The following is a 27269-nucleotide window of genomic DNA, read 5'->3' as shown; positions in this document are numbered from 1 at the left end:
GAGTGTTTGACTTCTCAAAATATGAGAATTACATTCTTTTATGAACGGAATGAGCTGTGAGAAACATGCGATATCTTTATCAATACTAAAATCTATATCGAGTTCATCTCCGATAGAAATTCGGCATGATTTGATGTGCGCGAGTGTTCAATCTCACAGGATTCTTGCCAACATTTGAAAAAAAAAATGAATGTCACACGACGCAAAAGTAGTACAACTTTTCTACGGGCCTCCACACTATTTGTTTGGACTTGTTTGATTTATAAATCGTATTTTTTAGTCGATGAATAGTATTTTTTCTCACATCAAATCAGTCGACAGTATTTTCAACTATGGCTTATCAACCAAACAAGCTCAAACGAATATGACGCTCGTTAGCGCCGAATGATTAAGCTACAGCGACACTCTATGCAGGTCATCGCTTTTAGGGCCATGTTGGATTCCTACTCTAAATTTTAGAGCTCTAAACTTTAGAGTTAGAGTAAGGCTAATAATATAGTCGATCTGCTAGTTGTAAGGTTCTTTGTAGCCGTCTTTTAGCCCATCAATATAATAGTTAGCTCTTTATTATTAATGTATTATCCACTTGTCTCTCTCAAGAAATTTCTTGTTTCTTGTGTCTAAGGCCTAAGCCGGCTGTAAGCTTACAGTCCGCTTCTCTTCTCTCTTCTCCACCTTAGTATTTAGCTAGCTTACGTCCTGCTATTATACTTGCTCTTAAAGTTTTCAAATAAGTGGTTTAAAATTAGCTCTAAACTTTAGCCCATCTCATATTATAGCTTTAGACCTTAAATATAAACTAAATGCTCTAAAATTCTTAGAGCTCTAGATTCTAGAGGTGGGGATCAAACAGGTGTTAGTTCGTACAGAAAACTGCGACAGGTAACGCGATGATGAGCCAGAAAGTGTTCGTTGCATGCCAGCTTGTTGACAACACCAGCTGCTGATTCGCTCTTATCACGATGCTTGCAGCACTACCTTACATTATGCCGGGAGTGCTGCGTGGTCAGGGAAAGACAAAGCAATTTGCCCATTGTCCATGACATGTAACAGCCGCTGTTATTTTCGTCAGGGAGTATTACAGTCGGTCAGAGCCAAAATCTATGTAATAAATCTGTTACAAGCATATCCTTTTAGAGGAAGTCGGTAGGGCCCTAAGAGCATCTCCAACTGACGTGGTAAAATAAATAGCCAGATTACATAGTTTAGCTCTTTTGTAAAATAGAAGACCTAAAAAAAGAAGAGTTTTCTCATAGACTTGCTATTTCTCATCTTATATATTAAAAAATTGCCACGTCACCAACTACCATGGACCTATTCCACCTGCCGATTGAAATTTTCTACAATCTATTCCTTTGGAGTCATCCGCAGCAACGTCCTGGCGGCGGCTGTGCTCATTCACGTCAATAGAAGATCGTCGCGTTCTGGGCTCCAGGCGGCGACATCGCACGTGCGTCACCAGCACAAGATGCTGATCCTGGTGGTGACGGGCTGCTGCTACCTTGTACGTGTTCAGGTAGGTCATCGTGTATCCTTGATATGATTTTTCTTTAGGTCACGTTATCAAATCAGTAGAGCGACACACATCTTCTTTTCTTTAATCCCGGTTAGGTGTTCAAGCAGATTCCTAGGACCCTCCTAATCAAAGGTTCATAATGGAATTTGAAGATGTAGTTAACGAGCTGTTGGATTCTTCATCGTCGTCGTCATCGGATGATGACGATGAGGTATATACTGCAGCAGAGCATATAGTACTATCAGACATTGTCAATCTAGCATGCCATCGTGGATCCATAGAGGGACATCGTGTTGTGAATCGTGATAGGCAGTCGGGACACTACAGATTGTATGAAGATTATTTCTCAGATAATCCTACGTATGGACCGAGTTATTTCAGGCGTAGGTTAATTCTCTCAAATTTTATTGACTTATGTTTAGTGTATGCATTGAGGTCTAAATATTTTTTTTAATCTGACGTCATAGGTTTCGAATGCGGCGTCACGTGTTTGTCCGCATAATGAATGCCGTTGAGAAGTATGATGACTATTTCGTGCAGAAGAGGAATGCAGCCGGAACCCTAGGAATATCTTGTTTGCAGAAGGTGGCGGCGGCATTCTAGATGTTAGCTTATGGAGTAGCAGATGATGCTATGGATGACTATATCCGTATTGGGGAGAGTACTGCTCTAGAAAGTCTTAGAAAGTTTGTCAGAGCTGTTGTTCAGGTATTTGGACATGAATACTTGAGGTTGCCCAATGAGGATGATACTGCCAGATTACTTACGATTGGTGAGAGTAGAGGTTTTCCTGGCATGCTTGGTTCCATTGATTGTATGCACTAGACCTGGAAGAATTGTCCTTATGCATGGCAAGGTATTGTATAGGGGACATAAAAAGGAGCCTACAATTATTCTTGAAGCTGTTGCTTCTAAAGATCTTTGGATTTGGCATGCTTTCTTTGGGATGCCTAGGTTCGCACAATGATATAAATGTTCTTCATAGATCTCCTATATTTGCAAGGCTTGCTGAAGGTCAAGGGCCACAGGTAAATTATAGCATCAATGTGAATGATTATACTATGGGTTACTATCTAGCAGATGTTATATATCCATCTTGGGCCACATTCGTGAAGACCATACCCGAGCCACGGGGTAATAAGAACAAATATTTTGCAAAAGCACAAGAAGCTTGTAGGAAGGATGTCGAACGAGCATTTGGGGTTCTACAAGCTCGCTTTGCCATTGTTCTAGCTCCGGCACGTGTGTGGGATGAGGATACAATTCAACTTGTCATGACGGCTTGTATCATTATGCACAATATGATTGTTGAAGACGAGGGAGTTGACGAAAAAGATTTCAGATATGATGATGTTGGAGAAAAGGTGATTGTATCACACGATGCTACACCTGAGTTCGATGCATTTATGCAGAATTACAAGAAGATCAAGGACAAGGAGACACACACAGCTTCAAGCCGACCTTATCGAACACTTGTGGCATAATTTTCCAGATTTATATACAAATATTACTGTTGAATAATTTCATTTACTATCACAACATCAAGGCATTATGTATTAGTTTCCAGACCTGTGTTCTTTGTTTGATTTACTAGATACTGTAATAGTTCAAGGCATATATTTTTTTGACAAGCTTGCCTTTCATTTATATTGAAAGCCTGAATGCTTTGCTTGAAAGCCTGCAACACTAGTTGCAAACATTGCTTTGATACAAGGAATGGTTCTTTTCCCTGTTGCATGTACAATGGCTCTCAGATACAAGTACTTGTACTACAGAGCAGAAGAGCAAACTTAGTCCTCCAAAAATAGCTTGCTGTCAGTTTCAGACCAACATGTCTTTTGTTGACAGTTTAGCAGTGGAAGCACTCACCATAGCCTGACAGGACTCATTTGTTAAAAACATAACTGTATATTTGTTAAAACATAGAAAACCCCAGATGCAAAGGTACAAAACACTAGGCAGGTTGTAATACATAATACAGTAGCTGACTAAATTAATCTGCTATGAAGAGGACCCGAGGGCAGTGTCCAACCTGCACTTCTATGTATTGTCGAACAGGCTACAATAGGTTCCAGAGAGCAAATGCAGTGTCACGAGCCCAAATATATTTGTGATGGTGCAAACGTCAAAAGCAGCTCCTTTACATAATAATATAAATAACAAGGTTCATGCAAGAACATTAATCGATCTGATATGCGGTGAACTAAAATGTTTTAGAAAATTAAACATGTCTCACACTATGCTCAAATCTAAAAAATTCAAAATCATGGTTCTACTAATTTCCAAGCCGTCTTGCAAGTATTTTCTTCTATTGATCATCGTAGAACTGTTGCTGTCTGGTTGACATGGTGCTCATATCAATATTTATAATTCTTTCTTCTTCTCGATCCCGCTCAAAATCAATTTTTCTTTGTCAAGTTTTATCCTTTCTTCCTGCAATGGTCTTTCAGTATCCACTTCGAATGGTCTTTCAGTATTTTCCAGCAATGTATGTACTGGAAAGTCCTGTGTAATGGGTCATCATTCTTATACATAGTTAATGCATTTGCTTGCTGCAATGGGAAACAAGATGACACATGAGATTCAGCTAAAACATATAGGAAATTAGTATGTGAAGGTAGGTCATCTAACCTTGTCATAAATAGATGCACCACTATGATTTCGGGCCTCTACCTTCGAAACACAACCAACAAATATGTTGCAGTCATGTAGTATACTAGACCACCGACTCATTAGAGAACTTTGTGTGCGATCAGATTCAAAATCCTTTTTTGAATGAAAGTAATCATGTATTCTTTTCCAATAGGTATCTTTTGATTGATCGGCTCCTCTCACAGGATCCAAACTCACATTTAGCCACGCTGACACCAACATCTCGTCCTCTTTAAGAGTGAAATTTTTGGACCTTCTTTTATTTCCTTTGACCAGCAGCAGGGACCTCATCGCGTGCTTGTATTTCATTATGAGGTGAGATATTGTCAGACACTCCATCTGGAGGGAAACCTTCCATAATCATGTCGGTCAAAGATCTGCCTGAATCCATTTCGCCTGTAAAAACAAATAGCGACAAAACTTAGCTACAGAATGTTAGTAATGTAGCCTGTTGCCGGATATGTACAGTAGGCTATGTATTTTAGTTTCCATTCATTTAACGTTTCAAACATTCAATGAGTACTTTTAATTAGCAGATAGAGTTTTAGACATTCTGAAACTCTAGCAACTTAGTTTCAAACAATCTGTTAGATTACCATAATAGATTGTCCTAATTTGCAGTATGCAAGAAATGCTTGAATAAAATTGATATTTGACCAAAAAAGACAATATATCTTCAACATAAACCTAATAATCAGATGAACATAGATTTCTTGGGATGCAAACCAAAGCTACAGAATAATTTAGCCTGTTGCCGGATATATACAGTAGGCTAGGTATTTTCAGTTTCCATTCAGTTAGTGTTTTAGGCATTCAGATAGTGTCTTCCAGGATAGCGTCTTTTCTACATCCATTTGTCAAGATCTATTACAATGAAGTGAAGAAAATCGAGTGCCCATGACTGAACATTGTGAAGTCAGCTCACTGTAATTTTCAAAGGTAGGCCACAAAGGAATATTTAGGCGACAAAGCACTATTATGCAGTACATCAGGAGTCTAGGACAACTACATATCACCAATCATATGAAGCTGCTGATGAACTCCCTGCCAACTATAAGACACTAACAGAGGCACGTAATTATCATCCTCCATCATCAACCACCAGTCACTACTACCACTTTGATATCACCTCACATTCTCACCCAACAAAAACTTCAAGCGTCATGTGTGCCCACTGAATTCACCGAATACAACTGAACAGGACAATGTGCAGATGGAAAATTGGCACTACCGTTTCCACAATAGCAATAGAAAATTGGGGAAACAATAATGGATGTACTGAACAACGGTGAGAGAGGCCCACTGAAAATTAGACTCATCGGAGCACACGTCGAGGAATGGATTAGATGCAGTAGCAGTAGCACTGTTGGGTGGAAGGACTCGTCGCCGCTGGCCTCCTTGCACCGTATTCTCCAACCATGGCAGCACTGGGGAGTCCTGCTACAGTTGGGATCTCCCATCCCCCTGCTGCTCCCATCCAAACTACTACTCCCATCCGCCTGATGCTGCTCCAATCCACCTGGTACTCCCATCCGCCTGTTGGAATAAAAGGGCAACGTAGTTGGGATCTCCCATCTTAGACGGTGGAGCCTGTCCATGAGGACGCTGTGACATCACGGCGAATAAGGAAAGGGCGATTCAGAGGCCCAGCGAGTAGCAGCTTCCGTGGTGCGGCGGCGGCTGGGCCGACGAAGGGGAGGAGGCAATGGACGAGCTTGGGAGTTGGGAATCATCGAATGGAGCGGGTTGGGCATGGATCCCCATGATGGGAGAGTTCAGTGCGTGGGCGGGAAGCTAGTTTCTGGCGCGTGGGAAGGATTGCGCGTGCGGGGCATCCACCGTGGCCAGCTATTTTGGAAGATGGCGAGCCAGGTTCGCTTGCTATCTATGCCCAACGAGATTTCAAGGATAGCATACTTGCTATTATACAAAACCAAATAAGATATCTGTTGAAGTTCAATTTTTCCTATAAAAATCTAAATATACCATACAGAACAAAGATAGCATATCTCTTGGAGATGCTCTAAGTCGGTTTTACGCAACGCATCTCTCTTGGCCTCTTCCCTCTCTCTCCCCTTCTCCGGCGGTCTGCCGCATCCGCAATTCTGCATCCATCTCCATCAGATCAAAATCATAAATCAAGGCAAAACCGAACTGGGCCTAAATTAAAAAAACAAGGAAACCCCTAAAGCCTCCACATACCCTCCTGACGCGTCGATGGGAGGCCGATGAGATGATCCTCCTCCGCCGAGAGAGCGCGAGGAGGACGATTCCTCCCCTTGCCGCGCCCCTAAAGGTACTCCTCTCTGCTCTCTACCCCCTGCCGCTCCTCCTCTTCGATCCCTAGGTTTCCCATTGCCTCTAATTAGTTTTTTTTCTGGTTCGGTAACTTGTCACCGAGGTGCACGCACGCTTCAAGCAGTACGAGTACCGCACCAACGCTAGCCTCGTCCTCACCATCGACTCCCGTCCCCGCGACACCCATGAGCCCAGCGGTGAGCTCGAGACACTGTGGAACAGGATCGACCCCACGTCCTTCGGCAACCACGCCGTCCAGAACAAGCCACCGCCCGAGCTCGAGGAGAAGCTCTCCAGGTCACGCACTAGGAAAGCCAAGCATGACGCAGCCGACACTGGCCTCCCCCACCATGACACCAAGCGTAGGCGATGGGCCACCTCCGGTTGGGGGATCAGTGTCCTCTCCCTCACCGACGATGCCATCTACAAGCCTCAGACCAAGGAGACGAGCGCCATCTACAAGGCCCTGCTCAACCTCATCCAGCAGTAGCTCAGCGGCCAGCCGCTCGACGTGCTCACGGGGGCCACGGACGAGGTGCTCGCCACCCTCAAGAATGACAATGTTAAGAACCCTGACAAGAAGAAGGGCATTGAGCATCTCCTCGGCCCCATCTCCAACCAGCTCTTTGACCAGCTTGCCTCCATAGGTAAGCTCATCACAGACTTTCATGATGTGGCAGGCCAGCAATGCTGCTGTCGGTGCAGCCTTCTGTCGATGCAATGGACACCACCCTGGATGATGATATCAGTCTTGCTGTCGAGGTGGGAAGAAAATGAAGACGATGAGAGTGATTTTGATCAGGTACATACTACACTCATATATGAATACCTTTAACTAATCTATTTATCTGTCTTGCCATCCTGCCTCACTTGGACCAAATTTTTATTTGCTTACCATCGTGTGTTTGTGGCCATCAGGTGCAAGATGAGTTGGATTATGACGACAAAGACAACACCACTGAGTTGAACAGTCCTGAAGTTATGTGTCGTGCAGAAAGTGACCAACAAGTAAATATTTATAGTTTTGCCTGCACGTTGTGATCGGAGGTGACCTAGCACTCAATGACACAGGGTTTATACTAGTTCAGGCAACGTGCCCTACGTCCAGTTTGAGTCAGTCTGATGACTTTATTTCTGAGCCTAGGTGATCGAAAGTTTGAAGTGAGGTTACAAACGAGAAGGAGAAAGATGGGGTACAAGAGGTTTTTCAACTTCCCCGATCGGTGTGCCTTCCCCAACTATTGCGCCCTTTTCCTTAAGTAGGAGAAGGGAGAAGGTTTTTCGCCCTGTTCCTTCGCATGTTCCCCATCTTCCGCCTCCTCTTATTTTCCTTCTTGCCGAGAGCGTATTTGAGAGCCGCGACGGTTCTTAGGAAAGAAAAAGAGAGAGAGAGAGGAAGAGGAAAAAACTCACAAATCCTTTCGTGAACCCAGAGCAAGATGTTGGACTAGAGGTCATCCACCATGAGGGATTCGGTGCTGAAGGCCTTCACCATGAAGGGGTTTCTACCACCGAAGGAGGTGGCGCACTGGAGGGCTCCCAGGAGGGAGGAGTTTCTACAACCTCAGGTCGGCGAGGTGGTTTCTTTTCTTGCCTTCCATGAGCGTGGGTTAGGATACCCTGTGCATTGGTTCCTGCACGGGCTCCTCAATGAGTGGGGTCTAGAGCTATAGCACCTCAATCCGATAGGGGTGCTGCATATCACCGGTTTCATCACTGTCTGCAAGGCCTTCCATGGGATGGAGCCGCACGTGGACTTCTTTCGACGTCTGTTCTCTGGGCGAGCTTTACCGGTGGGGAATCCATCCGAGGTCATGTCGGTGGGGGGCTTCACCCTGCAGAGAAAACCAAGCGTGGGAGTGTAAGGTCGAGATGGCGGACTAGAGGGGGGGTGAATAGTCCTTTCTAAAATTAATCACGTCGGCTAACCGAAACAAGTGTGGAATTAAAACTATTGGTCTAGCCAAGACTACACCCCTCTATTTATGTTCTCTAGCACCTTCCAAAGATACTAATTAAGCAACAAAGGTGCTGGGCTAACTAGAGCTCACCTAACCAATTCTAGGAGCAAGGTCACACAAACCTATGTCACTAGTATTTCAAGCAATGAGGGAGCTCCTACACATGCTAGTAAGCAAAAGCACAAAGGCAACTAAGCTCACTAGCAATGCTCAATAATAAGGCAACCAATGCCAAATTAGAGAGCGCAAATACTTAGCTACACAAACTAAGCAAAGTGACTAACAAGGTTACACAAACCAAATTAGCCATGCAAGGGAGCTACTTCTATACTACACAAGCAAGAAGGTAACTAGTGAGCTACACAAGCTAACTAATTACAAGAGCAACTACACAAGCACAATGTATATAAAAGTAATCACAAGCTTGTGTAAGGGGATTGCAAACCAACGAGAAGAACAAGGTTGACATGGTGATTTTCTCCCGAGGTTCACGTGCTTGCCAACACGCTACGTCCCCGTTGTGTCGACCGCTCACTTGGTGGTTCGGCGGCTAATTGGTATCACCTGCCAAGCCCGCACGTCGGGCACCGTAAGAACCTACCCTAAAAGTGAGGGTAGCTCAATGACACGCTCAACTAGAGTTGCTCTTTGTGGCTCCCGCAGGGCGAGCACAATGCCCCTCACAAAGCTCTTCTTCGGAGCACCGCACAAGCTTCTTGCGGGCTTCGACGGAGACCACCACCAAGCCATCTAGGAGGTGGCAACCTCCAAGAGTAACAAGCACCACTGGCTTGCAACTCGATCACCTAGTGCCACTCGATGCAATCTCACAATGCAACGCACTAGAATCACACTCACTCGCAATCGATTCGCACTCTTGCAAGCACAAGTGAGTTAGAGGGCATCCAAGCACTCCTACACAAGCCACATAGGCGTGAGGGTGCTAAGCAAGCAGCCCAAGGCCGGCCACCACTTCTATTTATAGCCACATGGGCTAAACTAGCCGTTACCCCTTCACTGGGCAAGATTCGGGACGACCGGACGCGCAGGTCATAACGACCGGACGCTGAAACCTCGGCGTCCGGTCACTAACAGAGAGGTTCCAGCGACGTTTTTCAGCGACCGGACGCGTCCAGTCATCACTGACCGGACTCTCCCAGCGTCCGGTCGCTTCTGGACACGCTAAAAGCACTGACCGACCTGGACCGGACGCTGGAATCCAGCGTCCGGTCATTTTTCGCGCAGCGTCCGGTCACAGACCTTTCGGCGCTAAAACGGCTATAACTCTTAGCTCCGAACTTCGATTTCGATGATCTTGGACATTTTGGAAAGCTTACTCAGAGGGCTACACATCCCACATGCATACTTGATCCTAAATCACAATGGATCAAAGTAGTATTCCAATCCAAGGACCATCCTATAGTTTGGAGTACACCAAAAAACCTTTTTCTCTTCTCTAAGTTGATTCACAACAACTCTAACTTCTTCTCCTTTGCAAATGTGCCAACACCACCAAGTGTACACCACCATGTGTATGTGTGTTAGCTTTTCACAAACATTTTCCAAAGGATTAGCCACTCAACTTGCCACGCCACTCGATCCTAGCAATGATGCAAAGTTAGATCACTCAAGTGGCACTAGATGACCGATATGCAAATAAGTTTGCCCCTCTTGATAGTACAGGCCATCTATCCTAAACCCGGTCATCAACTTCTCTACACACCTATGACCGGTGAAATAAAATGCCCTAGGTTATACCTTTGCCTTGCGCATTTCATTCCATCTCCTCCAATATCGATGCAACACATGCACCAACATGATCAACAATGATATGATCCACTTCATATCATCACGTGATCATATTGGTTCATCGATCTTGACTTCACTTGCTTTTCACCGTTGCCTTCGTCCATCGGCGCCAAGTCTTGCTCAAGCTTCACCGCCACGTGGTCCATCGCTCCAAAGCCTCCGACTTGCCCTTCACGCTTGCAACCGGTCCATCAAGCCAAGTCTTGTCTTGATCTTCTCCACCTTGATCACATGACTCAATGTCATGTCTCATGTGCAATAAGCTCCTTCATCATCACATGTGTGAGCTTTGCAACATCTCCAAACCATTTTCACCTTCACGGCATATGTTGCTCACACACATGTACTTGTGGACTAATCACCTGTGTATCTCACATAAACACAATTAGTCCACCTAGGTTGTCACTCAATTACCAAAACCAAACAAGGACCTTTCAATCTCCCCCTTTTTGGTAATTGATGACAACTCTATAAAGATATGGAAATTAAGCTCTTTTGGATTCATGTTGCTTGCCCAAGCAATTTTACCATGTGAAAATAATTTTGGACAAGTACCACAAACCCGAAATGGTAGTATTAGCTCCCCCTACATATGTGCTAGAGTATTTAATTTGAAGCTTGCACATATGCATAGATTGAAATTGTGGGAGAGTAATTACTACTGAATGATGCTAAGGTGTATAGAATAAACCTTTGAAGTGTGATACCAATCGGAGTTGCACCTTTAACTTCATCCTTAGCACCATGGTTAGCTAGATGTCACTTGGAAATAAAATCACTAGATACCTCTTGAGATCAACATTAAAAACAAGGTACTAGCATTACTTATAAAGCATACCAAGTGTCTAGCTATCATCCTATGTGTGCTAGTTATCAAATCATCGTTCAAGTTCTACAACTAGCATACACCACACAAGCATGCATATTTGAATTTGAAAACTTATGCAATGCAAGCAAGCACATGAATATGCACATATCAAATGCAATCAATCAAAGTTCATGAGCTTGCTCCCCCTACTTGTGTGCTTCTCTTGTCCAAGAATTTTGATCCATCTCTTTTCTTCAATGTTGCTCCCTCTTTGTCCATGTCCAACCTCTATTTCTTTTATATCTCATCTCTCCCATTGTACAATCTCTCCCCCATTCAATCAAGCTTTCATATCTTTGTACAATCTCTCCCCCTTTGTCATCAATTTCCATAAAAGGTGTGCTTCTCATTGATGCAAAGGTATGCATTTGGGGTAGATGGTTGAGGCTTGAATCTTGCATTTTTGATGGACATCACTTGATTATTGGAATGACACCATTTGTAAATACCACTTGTAGCTTGTGTAGGGCTTCTTGAGATACCACACATAAGATTTTTGATCTTGTGATCAATTTGTGGGACACCTCCCCCTATGTGATAGCATGGGTCATCCATTTGATACACTTGAGCTCTTGTAGGTGAGGGATGCATTCTTCATTTGATGATCACTTAAAGTTGAGGATCACTTGTGGAACCATCGTCTTTCATGGTTGATACTATGTATAGATACCACTTGTAGGAAGTGAATACTATTTGAAAGAATCTTCTAGTATGGAACCACTTGTTTGATTTATCAATAAAGACCATTTCTTGAACATTTGCTATCTTCATGAGTACCACTTATAGGATATCACTTGTGAGTTGATCTAGACATTATTTGTAGATTCTTGATAAAATACTTGAGTCTAGATACCATTTGAAACAAACTAGATATCCATTTGCATTGTTGTCTTGTGCTTGTACTCTTATCACTATCATGAGCTTCTATGATTGACTTGAACTAAAATGATTTGCCTAAGCTTCCAAGTTCGGTTTGAACCAATGACAAGCTTCTTCACACCTCTTGCAAGGGTTATCTTGCCAATGTTGTACTTGTCACTTGTTAGCAATCCAAATTAAGTCAAGTACTTGGGTTCACTAGCTCATGAACAAATTCATGTACTAACCACTAGATCAAGTAATCATTCAAACAATAGTGGTAGGCTATGAATTTAAATATTTCATTTGTTATGCATGATCCTATGAAGCATGTACTATATGCACTAACCGCATACTAGTAAGGGATGAAATGATCATGCACTATTACAATGATACCTTTGCTATGTTGGAGTAGAGGATAGTCACATAGATTCCAATTCATTACTCCAATAGCAATATGAAGTCCAATTATAAGCTTGGTGAAGACCAATTGATACCATGTTGAATTTCATTCTTCACCCATATGAAATGAATACCACTTATGATCAAGTGTACTTTCTTGTTGTGGTTGACTTGCTTTATCTTTTGATCTTTGCTTGCATGAGAGTATCAATTTGAGAATACCACTTGAAATATCATGATTAGCTCTCTTTTGGGTGTTGCTTGCTTTTCTTGATCAACCCTTTTGATTGCTTCAACTAAGCATCTTAAATGTTCCTCGGATCACCACTTCCATGTTAGCCTTCCAAGTACCACACTTGGTTTACCTACACATAGGCGGCAAGCCCCTACACTAGGGAGAAGTGACCTCTTTCCAAGAACCATTGTTGATACTCACTTGAAATAACTTGATTGATTGATCCAAGTGATGGACTTAACTTGATGAGTGAACTTGATTCCTTCTTTAAGTCCTTTTCTTTCTTCTTGTTTAAGTTCTTTTCTTTCTACCAAATGATTTCCAATAGTCACTAGAACTTAACCTTTCAACTTCATCTTGAGTTTGATCTTGATCTTTCAATTTGAGTACCGAATGTGTGCAAAGTACACTTCACAATCAAATGGCCTTGTACTCATATCTTGTCATGCTTCTAGATCATCTCAAAACCAAACTTAGGTACCTCAAACACTTGTAAACATGTTTCCAACTTGAGGACCTTTCAATCAAGGTGACTCTTGATCAATCCAACATTGTTACTTTTCTGACAGATTTTGTACCCTTCAAAGAAATAAGCATATCTCCCAAAGTACAAATCCAAATACCACAAAATTTGGTGGAGGTGTGCAATACTAAGTTATCTTAGCAGCTGTAAAAATTTGAGCTCCATTTGACTTCTAGATTGCTGCCATATTTTAATTCTTCCACCACTGCTACATGCTGAAAACTGCTGCACTATAGCTGACAAGATCCACTCCAAAACTGAAGCATTTCTTATCCAATTCTCATGAAAATTTTACAGCATCTTATACCATAAGTCTAGAGCATGTACACCTAATTTTCATGCCAATCCAATAAGTTTTGATTTCTCAAACATGGCTAAGTTCACAGCTAGCTCAGATTTTGCAATATAGGATAGATTTCAACAATTGAGCTATACTTCATCAAATATGAATCAAACTTGATACTAACTTGTTTGAATACTTCCATAAGACATATATCCATTCAAACCACTTACTAAAAGTCATCTCATGAATTTATCCAACACAAATCAATCCAAACTTGATTACTAAGCAATTATCCATTCAAACATCTCATAGCAAGCAACATTGCATATTTATCCAATTCAATCAACTCATATGCACCCAAATGAAATGATCAACAAGAGATATACCTTGGTTAGCTCATGATCATCCAACTAGCAAGCTTCAACTCAATTATTTGCAAGTCATCAAATATTCCAATAAATCACCACAACTTGAATATGACACTTGTATGTTGTAGCACTTGGACTTCATTCAATTTTCATTTAGCATTGGGTTAGATATGCACTAAGCTTCAATGCTTGATTCAACATATGATGATTAATATGAACACAATTGAATCAAGTCTCCAATGCCGATGGTACCTACAATCAATCATCCACTTTTTGATGGTACCCAAACAAGTTTGGGTCCTCTCAAGTTAGGAGCAACATACTTAGGCATAGCCTTAGTATGAATAGCGGGATGTTTTGCAATTGCAACCAATGAGGTACCATTGCCATCCTTTCTAAGCACATTATTATCAACAATTGAAGTAGGCTTAGAAATATCACCTAGGGGACATGAATGTGCCATGTGTCCCCTTTCCCGGCATGAGTAGCACTTTCTCTTTGCTTGAGCCTTCTCTTCTTTGCTCATGTGGTGCTTCTCATTGCCTTGCCTCTCATGGATTGCTTGAGCCTTCTTCTCAAGCTTGGTAGGACACTTAGAGGCAAAGTGTCCCATACTTCCACACTTGAAGCACTTGATGTGAGCATAATCTTTCTTCTCATCTTCATTCTTGCTCATCATCTTGGCATCTTGAGTTTGCATTGGATGCCTTGCCTTTCCACCCCTTCTTGTTTTCTTCTTCTTTATCATCAAATCACCATCTTCATGATTGATCTTGATTTGCTCTTGGGGTGTCTTCTCTCGCTCAACTTGTGGCTTTGGTTGAGGCTTCACTTGTTGCTTCACCAATTGCTTGGTTGGGCACATTGAGGTAAGATGACCCCAAGTGCGGCACTTGAAGCACTTGACATGCTTTAGCCTCTCTTCTTCTTTTATATTCTTGAGCTTCTCAATGTTTGGGCAACCATTTGCAAGGTGTCCCGCTTCATGACACCGGTAGCACATGGTATGAGAGAGCTTTCTTTGTTGTAGCTTCTTCATCTTCCTTTCTCTCTTTCTTTCGCCCTTTGTCATCTTCTTCTTGAAGCCAAGGCCACACTTGTCACCATAGTTTCTTTGAGTCTTCAATATGTGCTCAAAGGTGACTTTTGAGTTGTAGCACCTCTCTAACTTACTGCTCAATTTCTTCACTTCACTTTTGAGCTCATTGTTCTCCTTCAAAAGGTTAGTCTCACAAGACATAGAAGTAGAACAAGCATCTATTTGTGAAGAGCATGGCATATCTAATAAATCATCACAAGAGGTGGATACATGCTTCTTGCCTACATCACAAGGGTTAGCAATAGTATGTGATTGATCAATTGACCCATGTGATGAACTCTCATTGTTTTTAAGTTTCTTTGTAAATACTTTAATGAGAGAAGCATGTTGTTCTAATAATTCATCATGAGATGCAAGTAGTGTCTCATGATTCAATTTAAGCTCATCAAGTGAAGATTTATATGCATCAAGTAATTTCTTATGTTCTTCACAAGAGTTCTTTAGAAATGAGTTTTCATTTTCTAATTTCAATGTTTTAGCTTTCTCATTTTCTAAAGACATGGTCATGCTAGCAAGTCTACTAACAAGCTCATCATATGAATCAACATGATCAACCACATCATCATTTGATACCTTAGTGTCACCTTGTGACATGAGACAATGTGGTGTGGTGGTTGGGCTTGTAGTAGCATCATCATGGCTTGAGCATGAACCATCATCACCATCAAGTAGTGCATGGGGTAGCATCATCACTTGCAACACTTGTGGCATCATCATCAACGTTGTCAAGTGAACTTGTAGTAGATCGATCATCATCATCATCACTTGACCGTGAGGTGGAGCAATCTTTCACAATCACCAAATTGTGATCATGCTCGACACCCTCATGCACCTCCTTCTTGGGCTCATCCTCCTTCTTGAATTTGCCATCATCCCATGTGGAGGAATCACCGAAGGTTTCCTTGATGGACTCCCATATCTCACGAGCGGTCCCCTTGTAGTTTACTTGCTTCATCAAATCAAAATGTAAAGCATCCAATAGAAAACAACAAGCATGTGCATCAAATTCATAGAGGACTCTTTGAGCTTTGGTTAGAGTTCTATGATCCAAGACATGGGTGAGACCACTAGTGACAACCCACCAAAATTTAGGTCCCTTTGCACGAAAATGATCAAGCATGTGATTTTTCCAAAGTGCAAAGTTTGTGCCATAAAAAATGTGTGCCTCACAAACATCTAGCCCATTAGACGCCATCCTCTCGGGTCGGTGAAGACCACAAATAAGAGATCGGGCTCTGATACCACTTGTAAGGTCGAGATGGCGGACTAGAGGGGGGTGAATAGTCCTTTCTAAAATTAATCACGTCGGCTAACCGAAATAAGTGCGAATTAAAACTATTGGTCTAGCCAAGACTACACCCCTCTATTTATGTTCTCTAGCACCTTCCAAAGATACTAATTAAGCAACAAAGGTGCCGGGCTAACTAGAGCTCACCTAACCAATTCTAGGAGCAAGGTCACACAAACCTATGTCACTAGTATTTCAAGCAATGAGGGAGCTCCTACACATGCTAGTAAGCAAAAGCACAAAGGCAACTAAGCTCACTAGCAATGCTCAATAACAAGGCAACCAATGCCAAATTAGAGAGCGTAAATACTTAGCTACACAAACTAAGCAAAGTGACTAACAAGGTTACACAAACCAAATTAGCCACGCAAGGGAGCTACTTCTATGCTACACAAGCAAGAAGGTAACTAGTGAGCTACACAAGCTAACTAATTACAAGAGCAACTACACAAGCACAATATATATAAAAGTAATCACAAGCTTGTGTAAGGGGATTGCAAACCAACAGGAAGAACAAGGTTGACACTGGTGATTTTCTCCCGAGGTTCACGTGCTTGCCAACACGCTACGTCCCTGTTGTGTCGACCGCTCACTTGGTGGTTCGGTGGCTAATTGGCATCACCCGCCAAGCCCGCACATCGGGCACCGCAAGAACCTACCCTGAAAGTGAGGGTAGCTCAATGACATGCTCAACTAGAGTTGCTCTTCGTGGCTCCCAGCGGGGCGAGCACAATGCCCCTCACAAAGCTCTTCTCCGGAGCACCGCACAAGCTTCTTGCGGGCTTCGACGGAGACCACCACCAAGCCATCTAGGAGGTGGCAACCTCTAAGAGTAACAAGCACCACTGGCTTGCAACTCGATCACCTAGTGCCACTCGATGCAATCTCACAATGCAACACACTAGAATCACACTCACTCGCAATCGATTCGCACTCTTGCAAGCACAAGTGAGTTAGAGGGCATCCAAGCACTCCTACACAAGCCACATAGGCGTGAGGGTGCTCAGCAAGCAGCCCAAGGCTGGCCACCACTTCTATTTATAGCCCCATGGGCTAAACTAGCCGTTACCCCTTCACTGGGCAAGATTCGGGACGATCGGACGCGCAGGTCATAACGACCGGACGCTGAAACCCGGCGTCCGGTCACTAACAGAGAGGTTCCAGCGACGTTTTTCAGCGACCGGACGCGTCCGGTCATCACTGACCGGACTCTCCCAGCGTCCGGTCGCTTCTGGACATGCTAAAAGCACTGACCGGATGCTGGACCGGACGCTGGAATCCAGCGTCCGGTCGTTTTTCGCGCAGCGTCCGGTCACAGACCTTTCGGCGCTAAAACGGCTATAACTCTTAGCTCCGAACTCCGATTTCGATGATCTTGGACATTTTGGAAAGCTTACTCAGAGGGCTACACATCCCACATGCATACTTGATCCAAATCACAATGGATCAAAGTAGTATTCCAATCCAAGGACCATCCTATAGTTCGGAGTACACCAAAAACCTTTTTCTCTTCTCTAAGTTGATTCACAACAACTCTAACTTCTTCTCCTTTGCAAATGTGCCAACACCACCAAGTGTACACCACCATGTGTATGTGTGTTAGCTTTTCACAAACATTTTCCAAAGGATATGCCACTCAACTTGCCACGCCACTCGATCCTAGCAATGATGCAAAGTTAGATCACTCAAGTGGCACTAGATGACCGATATGCAAATAAGTTTGCCCCTCTTGATAGTACGACTATCTATCCTAAACCCGGTCATCAACTTCTCTACACACCTATGACCGGTGAAATGAAATGCCCTAGGTTATACCTTTGCCTTGCGTATTTCATTCCATCTCCTCCAATATCGATGCAACACATGCACCAACATGATCAACAATGATATGATCCACTTCATATCATCACGTGATCATATTGGTTCATCGATCTTGACTTCACTTGCTTTTCACCGTTGCCTTCGTCCATCGGCGCCAAGTCTTGCTCAAGCTTCACCGCCACACGGTCCATCGCTCCAAAGCCTCCGACTTGCCCTTCACGCTTGCAACCGGTCCATCAAGCCAAGTCTTGTCTTGATCTTCTCCACCTTGATCACATGACTCAGTGTCATGTCTCATGTGCAATAAGCTCCTTCATCATCACATGTGTGAGCTTTGCAACATCTCTAAACCATTTTCACCTTCATGGCATATGTTGCTCACACACATGTACTTGTGGACTAATCACCTGTGTATCTCACATAAATACAATTAGTCCACCTAGGTTGTCACTCAATTACCAAAATCAAACAAAGACCTTTCAGGGAGGCTCGTATCCCATGTACATCCCCTACGACTCCAACCGTGGGTGGCATAGGGAGTGGTTTTATATTAGGAACCCGGTGGAGGCGCCATTCCCGGTGTTCACCGGTGGGAGGCCAGAGAAGCGGGATAGTTGGTCATTGGGCTCTTCCCATCGAGAGAAAAAGAAGGTGGAGATCATCGAGGAGGAACTCCAGAAGCTTGTGCGGTGCGGCCTTGATGGGGTATGGGTGTTCCATACCCTCTATCACCATCGGGTCTCTCCGTTGGCGAAGAGGACACGACCGATGTGGAGGTATGACAGCCCATCGGACCCTGATCGTGCGTTGCCAGATGAGCTGCCGAATGACGAGGTCTAGAGTCGCCTCGACTAGGTGCTGCAGCTGAAGCCCAAAGAGAGGGATGATGGAAAGCCTAGACCTCTCAACGCCTCGGTGGTGTCCAAACTGGTATGCTCTTCTCTTTTTACTCCATGTTCTTTTCCCCTCTGCTTTCGTGCTTTTTTATTTTGAGTCGCCTATTTTTGTAGGGACTTGATGCTTACAGGTCCCGACCGCACCTCCCAAAGGGGCCGGAGGGCGTGGCACGGTAGGCCGCCTAGACGGAGGCGGCAGATGCCAGGAAGAAGAAGAAAGCTGAGGTGGCTCAGTGGAGGTATAAGAAGGAGAAGGAGATCGCCCGACGCGTGAAGGCCGGGGAAAATAAGAGCAACGTTGAGTCAGAGCTCGAGTTGGAGGATCCCATAGAGGTGGATGACATGGTTTTCTCCGAGGAGGAGGAAAGCTAGGAGGTCGTTCTGACTTCGGCAAAGCATCACGGCCCTATGGTGATGTTTGCTAGTGATGAGCAGGAGGCAGAGAGGCACGCCGAGGTTCTTGTGCCGAGGAAGCGTGCCACGAGCATGGACGCCATCGGCGAAAGGGAGGCAAAGCGGGCATGGTCACCGCGCCCCTCGGTGGCATCGCTAGTCTTGTCCCCGCCTGCTGTGGGCATGGTCGAGCTGACCAGGCGGTCAGAGGAGTGGGCTTGCACCCGTGCGTTGCCGGGACCGATGCCAGCGTGTGACTTGTAGCAGGAGGATGCCTCGCCTGCTGCTCCAATCGGCGTGTCTAGAGTCAAAGGTTGCGGTGACCCGTAGGCCGGGAAGGAGCCGGTTGGGACAACTCCACCCCTGGCTGAAGTGAGGGAGCACGGGTCATAGTCCAGGAGCGGTGAAAGCTCTAGTTTGGTTTTGGTGAGTTGATGGAACCCTAAAGTGCTAACCTAGTTTATCAAGTGATCATGAGATAGGTAGCACATTCCAAGCGGTGAAGCAAATGAAGATCTTGATGATGGTGATGCCATGGTGATGATCAAGCGCTTGGACTTGAAAAGAAGAAAGAGAAAAACAGAAGGCTCAAGGCAAAGGTATAAATTGTAGGAGCCATTTTGTTTTGGTGATCGAGACACTTAGTGAGTGTGATCACATTTAGGATCGATAGTCGTACTATTAAGAGGGTGAAACTCATATCGAAATGCAGTTATCAAAGTGCCACTAGATGCTCTAACTCATGGCATATGCGTTTAGGATCTAGTGGAGTGCTAATACCCTTGAAAATATTTGTGAAAATATGCTAACACATGTGCACAAGGTGACACACTTGGTGGTTGGCACATTTGAGCAAGGGTTAGGAACTTCACCGGCGGAGTGTCTGCTCGTAGAGTGTGGACAGTCTGACGGTGCCACCGGCGCCCTAGATAGAAAAATAGAGGTCACTGTAAGTGACCGAACGCTGGTCTCTGAAGGACCGGCACATTTGGTTAGTAGCAGCAGAAAAAGTGCAGCGTCGATCATCGACCGGATGCTGGTGCTGAAACGACCGGATGCTAGCTGGCTGTGTCTGGTCACACTGACATGGTCATGCATAGAGGAGTCGCTGAGTGACCGGATGCTGGGTGTGTCCGATCAAGCATGATCGGACGCGTCCGGTCATGAAAAGTCATCTCTAGATGCTTACTGGAAACGACCGGACGCTGGAGGTTCAGCGTCCGGTCACTTTGAGCTATAGCGTTCGATCGTCATATGACTATTAAGATTGGGCATTGAGTATTTGAAGAGAGGGGACACGTGGCACGCATTGCGTGACCGGACGCTGAGGTCCAGCGTCCGGTCACCCCGTGTTGTGCCCAGTGAAGGGGTACAATAGCTCTATTTCGTGGGGGCCTCTATTTAAGCCCCATGGCTTGCATTGATATAGCAACCTTGTGAGCTTAGCCAAAGCCCTTCCACTCATCTCTATCATTGATTCATCATTTTTGTGAGATTGGGAGAGAATCCAAGTGCATTGCTTGAGTGTTTGCATCTAGAGGCACTTGGTGTTTGTGTTTCGCTGTGGGATTCGCTTGTTACTCTTGGTGGTTGCCGTCACCTAGACGGCTTGAAGCAGCGAGGATCGTCGAGCGGAGGTTGGTGATTGTCTCTGGCTCCGATCGTGGTGATTGTAAGGGGTTCTTGACCTTTCCCTGGTGAAGAGCCAAAAGGTACTCTAGTGGATTGCTCGTGGCTTGTGTGATCCTCATCTTATGTTGGTTGTGCGGCACCCTATTGAGGGTTTGACATGTGAAGCCAATTAGCGCGTGAACCCCCAAGTGAGTGAATCGCCACAACGAGGAGTAGCTTGCCGGCTAGCAAGTGAACCTCGGTAAAAAATCATTGTGTTCATCATTTGATTTCGAGGTGATTGGTCTTCATTGGTATTCATTCTTATGATTGATTGGATCCTTTCTCGACACGGCGGTATAAACAAATTGCTCACTCTCTTTACTTTACTACAAACTAGTTGTCAAGCTCTTTAGTATAGCTAGTTGTGAGAGCTTGTTAGTTTGGTTAGTGTGGCTCTTTAGTTAGCCTTTGAGAGCACATTAACTTAGTGTAGTGTCATAGTTTTTGTGTGGTTAGAAACTATACAAACTAGAATTATGGTAGGTGGCTTGCATTTTTAGTAGGCTAGCGCAATACTCGCTTCGCCTCATAATTGTCTAACCGGCTTGTTAAGTGTTGTTGTAGAATTTTTTAATAGGCTATTCACCCCCCTCTAGCCATTAGGACCTTTCAAGCTGCCATCGCCCTGCAGGCCCGTCGATGCTGGGTCTTGGTTTTAGAGTCATGCTGCTTACCTCCTGATATGTTTTTCTTTGTTTCTTTTTGATCTTTTGCTGTTGAGTTTTTTGGAATATGACTGACCTGCACTTTTTGTCAGCGGCTGGACGATGACGGGGTTGAGCATTGCCCCAACTCCTATGCAGGAGGTTTGGAGGCCCACCCTACAGCGTGCCACGGTGAGCGGCGGGGGAACAGGGTGGTGGCGGTGAGCCCTTCCCTTCTGGGGGTGGTGCCCCCTGGGTCGGTTGCTAGTGTGGTGGCAGTGGCTGTGACGGTGCGGGCGGCAATCCTGGTGGTGATGATGAGGGCTTTGGCAGAGGTGTCCCTTGTGGCCCCTCCTTCACCGGCTGCGGTGGTAGGGGAGAGGGAGACCGAGCTCCCTGCCTCGTCGGTCAAAGGGCTGCATGGCTCACCCTCACTATTGGACCTGAAGGCGCTGGGGGAAGACATAACCGAGACGGAGTCAGAACAGCCGTCGATGGCCTACGCAACCGAGGTGGTGGAGATCCCATCCGATTATGAAGTGGATGACATGGTGGAGCTGCCAGTGCCATCGTGGGAGCTGGTGGTGGTTCGATCGGAGGCCGGACCCTCCAGCGAGCTACTGGAGGATGACCTGGAGTGGCCCTGCCCCGAGGACCCATCAAAGGTGTGGTTCATCCTTCGAGATTCCCAGGAGTGTTAGCTCTGGGACATCCTTAGGGGGAAAGGACTCGCCATGGAGTCCGATCTCGCCCAGCTATCAGTGAAGCTCGAGGATGCCCAGGAGCGGGTTAAGTCTACCCAGCAGTTGGTCAAGGTCGACCTGTAGCTCACCACAGAGGTGAGTTTCCCATGTTTGTCCTTGATCTCTTTAGTCTCTTATTGGTTGCCTCAGCATGCTTGTTTTTCATTTTCGTAGGGTCTAAAGGAGATGTCGTCCCACAAGTCCTGTTTCCTCTGGATGGAGCATGCCTAGATGGCCGATTTTGAGCATCAGCTGGAGTCCACCCGCCATGAGTCCTAGGACTAGGCGGCTAAGGCCACCGCACATGTGGGTGGAGGAGCAGCGTGCGGTGGAGTGGGCGACTACTGCCGAGCGGGGGCTTGAGGCGGTGAAGGCCCGCTAGGCAGAGACCAAGGTGGGGCTACAGAAATCCCTAGCAGACACCGAGGCGGCACTCCAAAAATCCTTGGAGACCCTTGAGTCAGAGCGGAACGCCCTGAAGTCAGAGTGGGACTCCTTGGAATTGGCGTGAAAGGCCCTGGAGTCAGAGCGAAAGGCTCGGTCGGAGGTAGACCAGGAAATGCTCGTGCTTTAGAGCCAGGTGATGGGGATGGAGGAGGTGAGCACCTAGCTACGTGAGCAGGTGGCCTGGCAGGTGGAGGAGTTCTCCACCCTTGAGAACTTCCACCTCGATACGTACCTTTTCTATTTTTCATCATGTTGGTTTCTTCCTTCAACTTGTCTATGAGCTTGTCGCCCTTCTTGTAGAGCTGGGTGGAAAGGTGAAGGTGTTGGAGCAGGACCTAGAGACGATCAAGGCGACGTTTGGCTAGAATGCAGAGGTGCTAGCCAAGTCCCTTGAGGAGCGACGTGCTCTCAAGGGGAACTTGACCAAATCTGCAACGTTGCCCAGCTTGTCATCTCAGAGGTCTTTGGGTCGGCACCAAGTACCAACACACCCACCATCCAGCTGGCAGAGGTTCCGGATGAGGTCCGAGCCCTTATCACACACGGGCTATTCTACAGAGCGCCGGGAGTGTTGACTTCGGTGGTGATGTACCACCCAAACCTGGATTTCACCACTATCTGTAGCGGGTACGCCGATGGCTTGAGCACGGAGGATATCCAATCGCTCGGGGAGAGCCTGCTGCCGCACGCAAGAATGGTGGTAGGGCAAGTCTCTACGCAGTGGGTGATGGATGCCCGCCATGAGGACATGGCTGAAAGCGTGCGTTGGGTGGACATCGCCCAGCCTACAGGTGGCACGAAGCCTAGGTCAGAGGTGGACATCGCCCTGGCTTCAACCAAGCCGAACGTTGTCCTATCGGGGAGTGAGCAGCCCACGCCTTCACCGATCGCACCGACAGCAGATGCCGCCGAGCAGCCCCAATAGCTTGTAAAGTATAAGTAGTTTAGTAGATGTAAAAAGTTTAAATTTGTGGGGAAGCCCCCGTGTAAAATGTTCTTGTGTACTCAATGACTATAATCGGTTTTGTTTTTTATGATGGAGTCACTCCGTTCGGGGAAACTTATCCCTTCCGTTCCTTAGTTTTCCCTTAGCATAATTTTGTTTTTTTATTCTTTCTTTTTTTGTACTTGCCCATTCATCCCATAGGCTGCAACCTTAGGAGCCCAGGGCATGGCCCGCGGGGCTCAGCTGCTTGTAACCGTAGGTAGAGGCGGGGTGCGATTGGTTAGAATATTTTAAATCAAAGCTACGTAAGGTAATTTAAAGGAACGAACTACCCTTTTGTTCAGGTAGGAAGAAGTTTCACCATATGATAGTAAATGAAAAAGATAGGTAGTAGTGTACCCTCATGGAGCCCCCGAGCGCCCTAGGCTGAAAAGTGTTCTGGTCGGGGTGCTCTTATAGGAGCAAACGCTAAGTAAACAACGGTAAGACTGAATTTTAGGGGGAGAAAAATGACATAGCTGTTCCAAGCATTGGTGAGAATGTCATCATTGTCGTCCTTCAGTCGGTAGGTGTCCGGTTGGAGCACCTTGGCCTTCAGTCGTCTAGATCCTTGCCCGCTACGCCCCCTTTCTTGGTCGTTGCCTCTTCGCCTTTTTCTTCCTTTGGCCCACCGGCCTGTCGCAGAAGACGCTTGAGGAGCTCATAGTCCTTGTAGAGGTGCTTGAAGGGGTAGGCGTAGTTGGTGCATGGGCTCTCCATGAGCTCGTGGAAGTGTCTCGGAAGGTCCTGCTAGGGCTACTTGCCCGTGAGATCAGCCGTGGCGACCAACGCGGAGTTGGCTGGTCGGTGGCTATCTTTTCTATTCTTGTTCCCCTTCTACATGGAGGGGCCCTCGTCCTGATCCTAGCGCTTGGCCTTGCCTTTGCCTCGGCCTCCGTTGGGGCACCATGGGAGCGGCGCTCGCTGGATGCATTGGACAAAGGCCTATGGTCCCGAGCCATCTGGGCTGGGGCTCTGGTCGCTGCTACGAGCGTCTTGGTTTGGCCCGAGCCGCTCGTGTATAGGCGGTCAGTGCGGAGCGGTCATCAAGTCAAGATGAGGCGTAGATACGGCCTCTTGTGCCGCGCTCGACGACTGTAGCGATGAGCGAGTGGAGCGATTCATTTGGTGCATCCCCACTCCCCCGGTGGGGAGAGAGGCCGCGAGTTAATGTCATGATACGGAGCTCTCTGCCTGTTGAACAGCGGCGGTCTCCACTAGTGCTCGGAGGTTCCGGTGGATCGCCTGTTCCTGGGGGTCGTTCAGCTCGGGAAGGCCACGCAGAAGCATTGCTGCATCGACGATGTTCTGATTGGCCTGAGCGAACTGTGGGGGATTGTTCCCCCTATCCACGGTGTTGCGCTAGACCCGACGGGCGTGACCCTGTGCGTCGCTCGCCGGTTTATGCGCTCGGACCGATGTGTGGGGTGCCGAGCGCGCTGGCGTAGTCAGCAGCTAGTTCAGCCGCTATTGTCATTGATCCTTAGCATGCTCCCATGTGAGCGCGGGGGTCTCCACACAAGGGTCCAGAGGGGGTGAGTCTACGAGGACTCTGCTTTTGCTGGTGGCTGTCCCAGAGCGTCTGCCATAGCGCACTTCCAAGACGGACGGTGGGAGCATAGCTCGCCATCCCCACGAATTCGGATTCTACTTTCACTAGTGGCTATCCTTAGCATGCTTTCGCTGCTATGCTCCCACCTGATGCTAGAGCCGTCACTCTCAACATCATCATCCATGAGGCCGAGGAAATAGGTGGGAGCATAGCTCGCCATCCCCATGAATTCGGATGTGAGAGGGGGAGACGTGAGGCCATAGGGAAACCGGTCGCATGGTGGTCGTGACGGGGACAACTGGGTCCCTCTGGATAATTGGCGGAAAAGAGAGAATAGTAAGTAAATAACAGTTTGTACATTACTCACAACGGGGTTTGAGCAGAGAGTTTACTCGGAATGAAGCGTAGATGCCTCGTCGTTGAAGTCGTGGTGCGTCCCAGAGTCGATGGAGGGCGCCCCTTCGACGGGCATCGGAACGAGAGCCTCCTCGCGGAGGTGTAGTACGCCGAGCCGGTCGGCGACAAAGTCCAGGCTTCCGAAAAGGAAGGCCTAGGATGGCTCGGAGATGGGTGGAACCCACATCCCAACAGGTGGGAGTGCAGGAAACTCCAGTGAGCTGAAGCGAATCGTATTGCCTGAGCCCGCCATGGCTATGGTGGTGGAAAAGTGGGCCATCCGATGACCAAAAAGTGTTGAACGTACAACGTCTTCCCCACGGACGGCGCCAACTATCGATGCAGAAAGTGACCAACAAGTAAATATTTATAGTTTTGCCGTACGTTGTGATCGGAGGTGGCCTAGCACTCAATGGCATAGGGTTTATACTGGTTCAGGCAACGTGCCCTACGTCCAGTTTGAGTCGGTCAATGACTTTATTCCTAAGCCTAGGTGCTCGAAGTTTGTAGTGGGATTATAAACGAGAAGAAAAAAGATGGGGGGTACAAGATGTTCGGTCGGACTCCGGTCGAAAGGGCCGAGAATGACGGGAGCCCCGCTATGAGCTAAGTGTTCAAGCATGTGCTTGTGGTTAGAACCTGACGGTTCAGTGGTTGTGTACGAGTGAACTTGATCGATCTGAATGAATCTGACCGAGCTTAATGAACCTATCTGTTGGAAGAAAACGCATCCCCTTTTATAGATGAAGGAGATGGCCTTACAAGTGAGAGGAAGAGAGTACGTATGCTTCTAAGCCTTGTTAACCATGCCGGCGGGTACAGGATGATGGTAGGCTCCCACAATACAGTTGGATGTCAGATGCACGTGAAAGGTTGGGTTGTCTTCTTCGGGTATGGCAGACGTCGGCGCCTGCCACACTATTGATACCTGGAGGCAGGCAAGGGGTTTTACCATGTTCGCCCGGTACGGTAAATGTCGGCGTCCACAACACTGTCGATGTCCAGAGGCATGTGAGGGGAGCCTTATCGTATGGGAGTTAATAGCGCCCACAATACTGTGGAGGAAAATATCGGCGCCTACAACACTACTTAGGCTCTGTTGTGCCAGGGAGGTGCAGAGTACTGTTTCTGCCGGTGTACGGAGTACGGCCCTCGGGATTATGGTTTGACTTGTGCACCCTGCCTTACTTTCTTTATCTATTTCCTGGTCCTTACTGAGCGGGCGTCCCTGGTCGGTTGATCCTAGTCGGTTCTGATCGCGCCAGTCAGAGAAGAGCAGAGAGCAGGGGCTTGGCGTACCCCGGTCGGGAGACGCGGGGTCGGAGTCGGAAGTAGTGTTTTGGCCAGGCCTTCTGGTAGGAGAGCCCGTCCGAAGGCGGACTAGGGACCGAAACGAGCGCTCCGGTCGGAGAGGTGGGACGGAGGCGGAAAATGGGCGCCATTCCTCCTCGGCCAGACCTTCCGGTCGGTGACTCGATCACCCTTCTAGCCTATCGTTTAGATACCTGGGCTGGCCTACGAGCTACGCGTCGTCTGCTTGGGCTGAACCTTTGTTGGG

At 46.5% G+C, this 27269-nt stretch overlaps 2 pseudogenes; one reads left to right on the top strand and one right to left on the bottom strand.

Annotated features, from left to right (window-relative positions):
- Positions 1-1655: 1655 nt before the first annotated feature.
- On the top strand, positions 1656-3119 carry LOC136455458 (protein ALP1-like; annotated as a pseudogene).
- Positions 3120-3936: 817 nt separating this feature from the next.
- On the bottom strand, positions 3937-5700 carry LOC136455448 (glutathione S-transferase T3-like; annotated as a pseudogene).
- Positions 5701-27269: the final 21569 nt, after the last annotated feature.

Source organism: Miscanthus floridulus, chromosome 1 (assembly GCF_019320115.1).
Source record: "Miscanthus floridulus cultivar M001 chromosome 1, ASM1932011v1, whole genome shotgun sequence".
Lineage (NCBI taxonomy): Eukaryota > Viridiplantae > Streptophyta > Magnoliopsida > Poales > Poaceae > Miscanthus > Miscanthus floridulus.
Note: the sequence above shows the minus strand (reverse complement) of the source record. Positions and strands in the feature narration are given on the sequence as shown.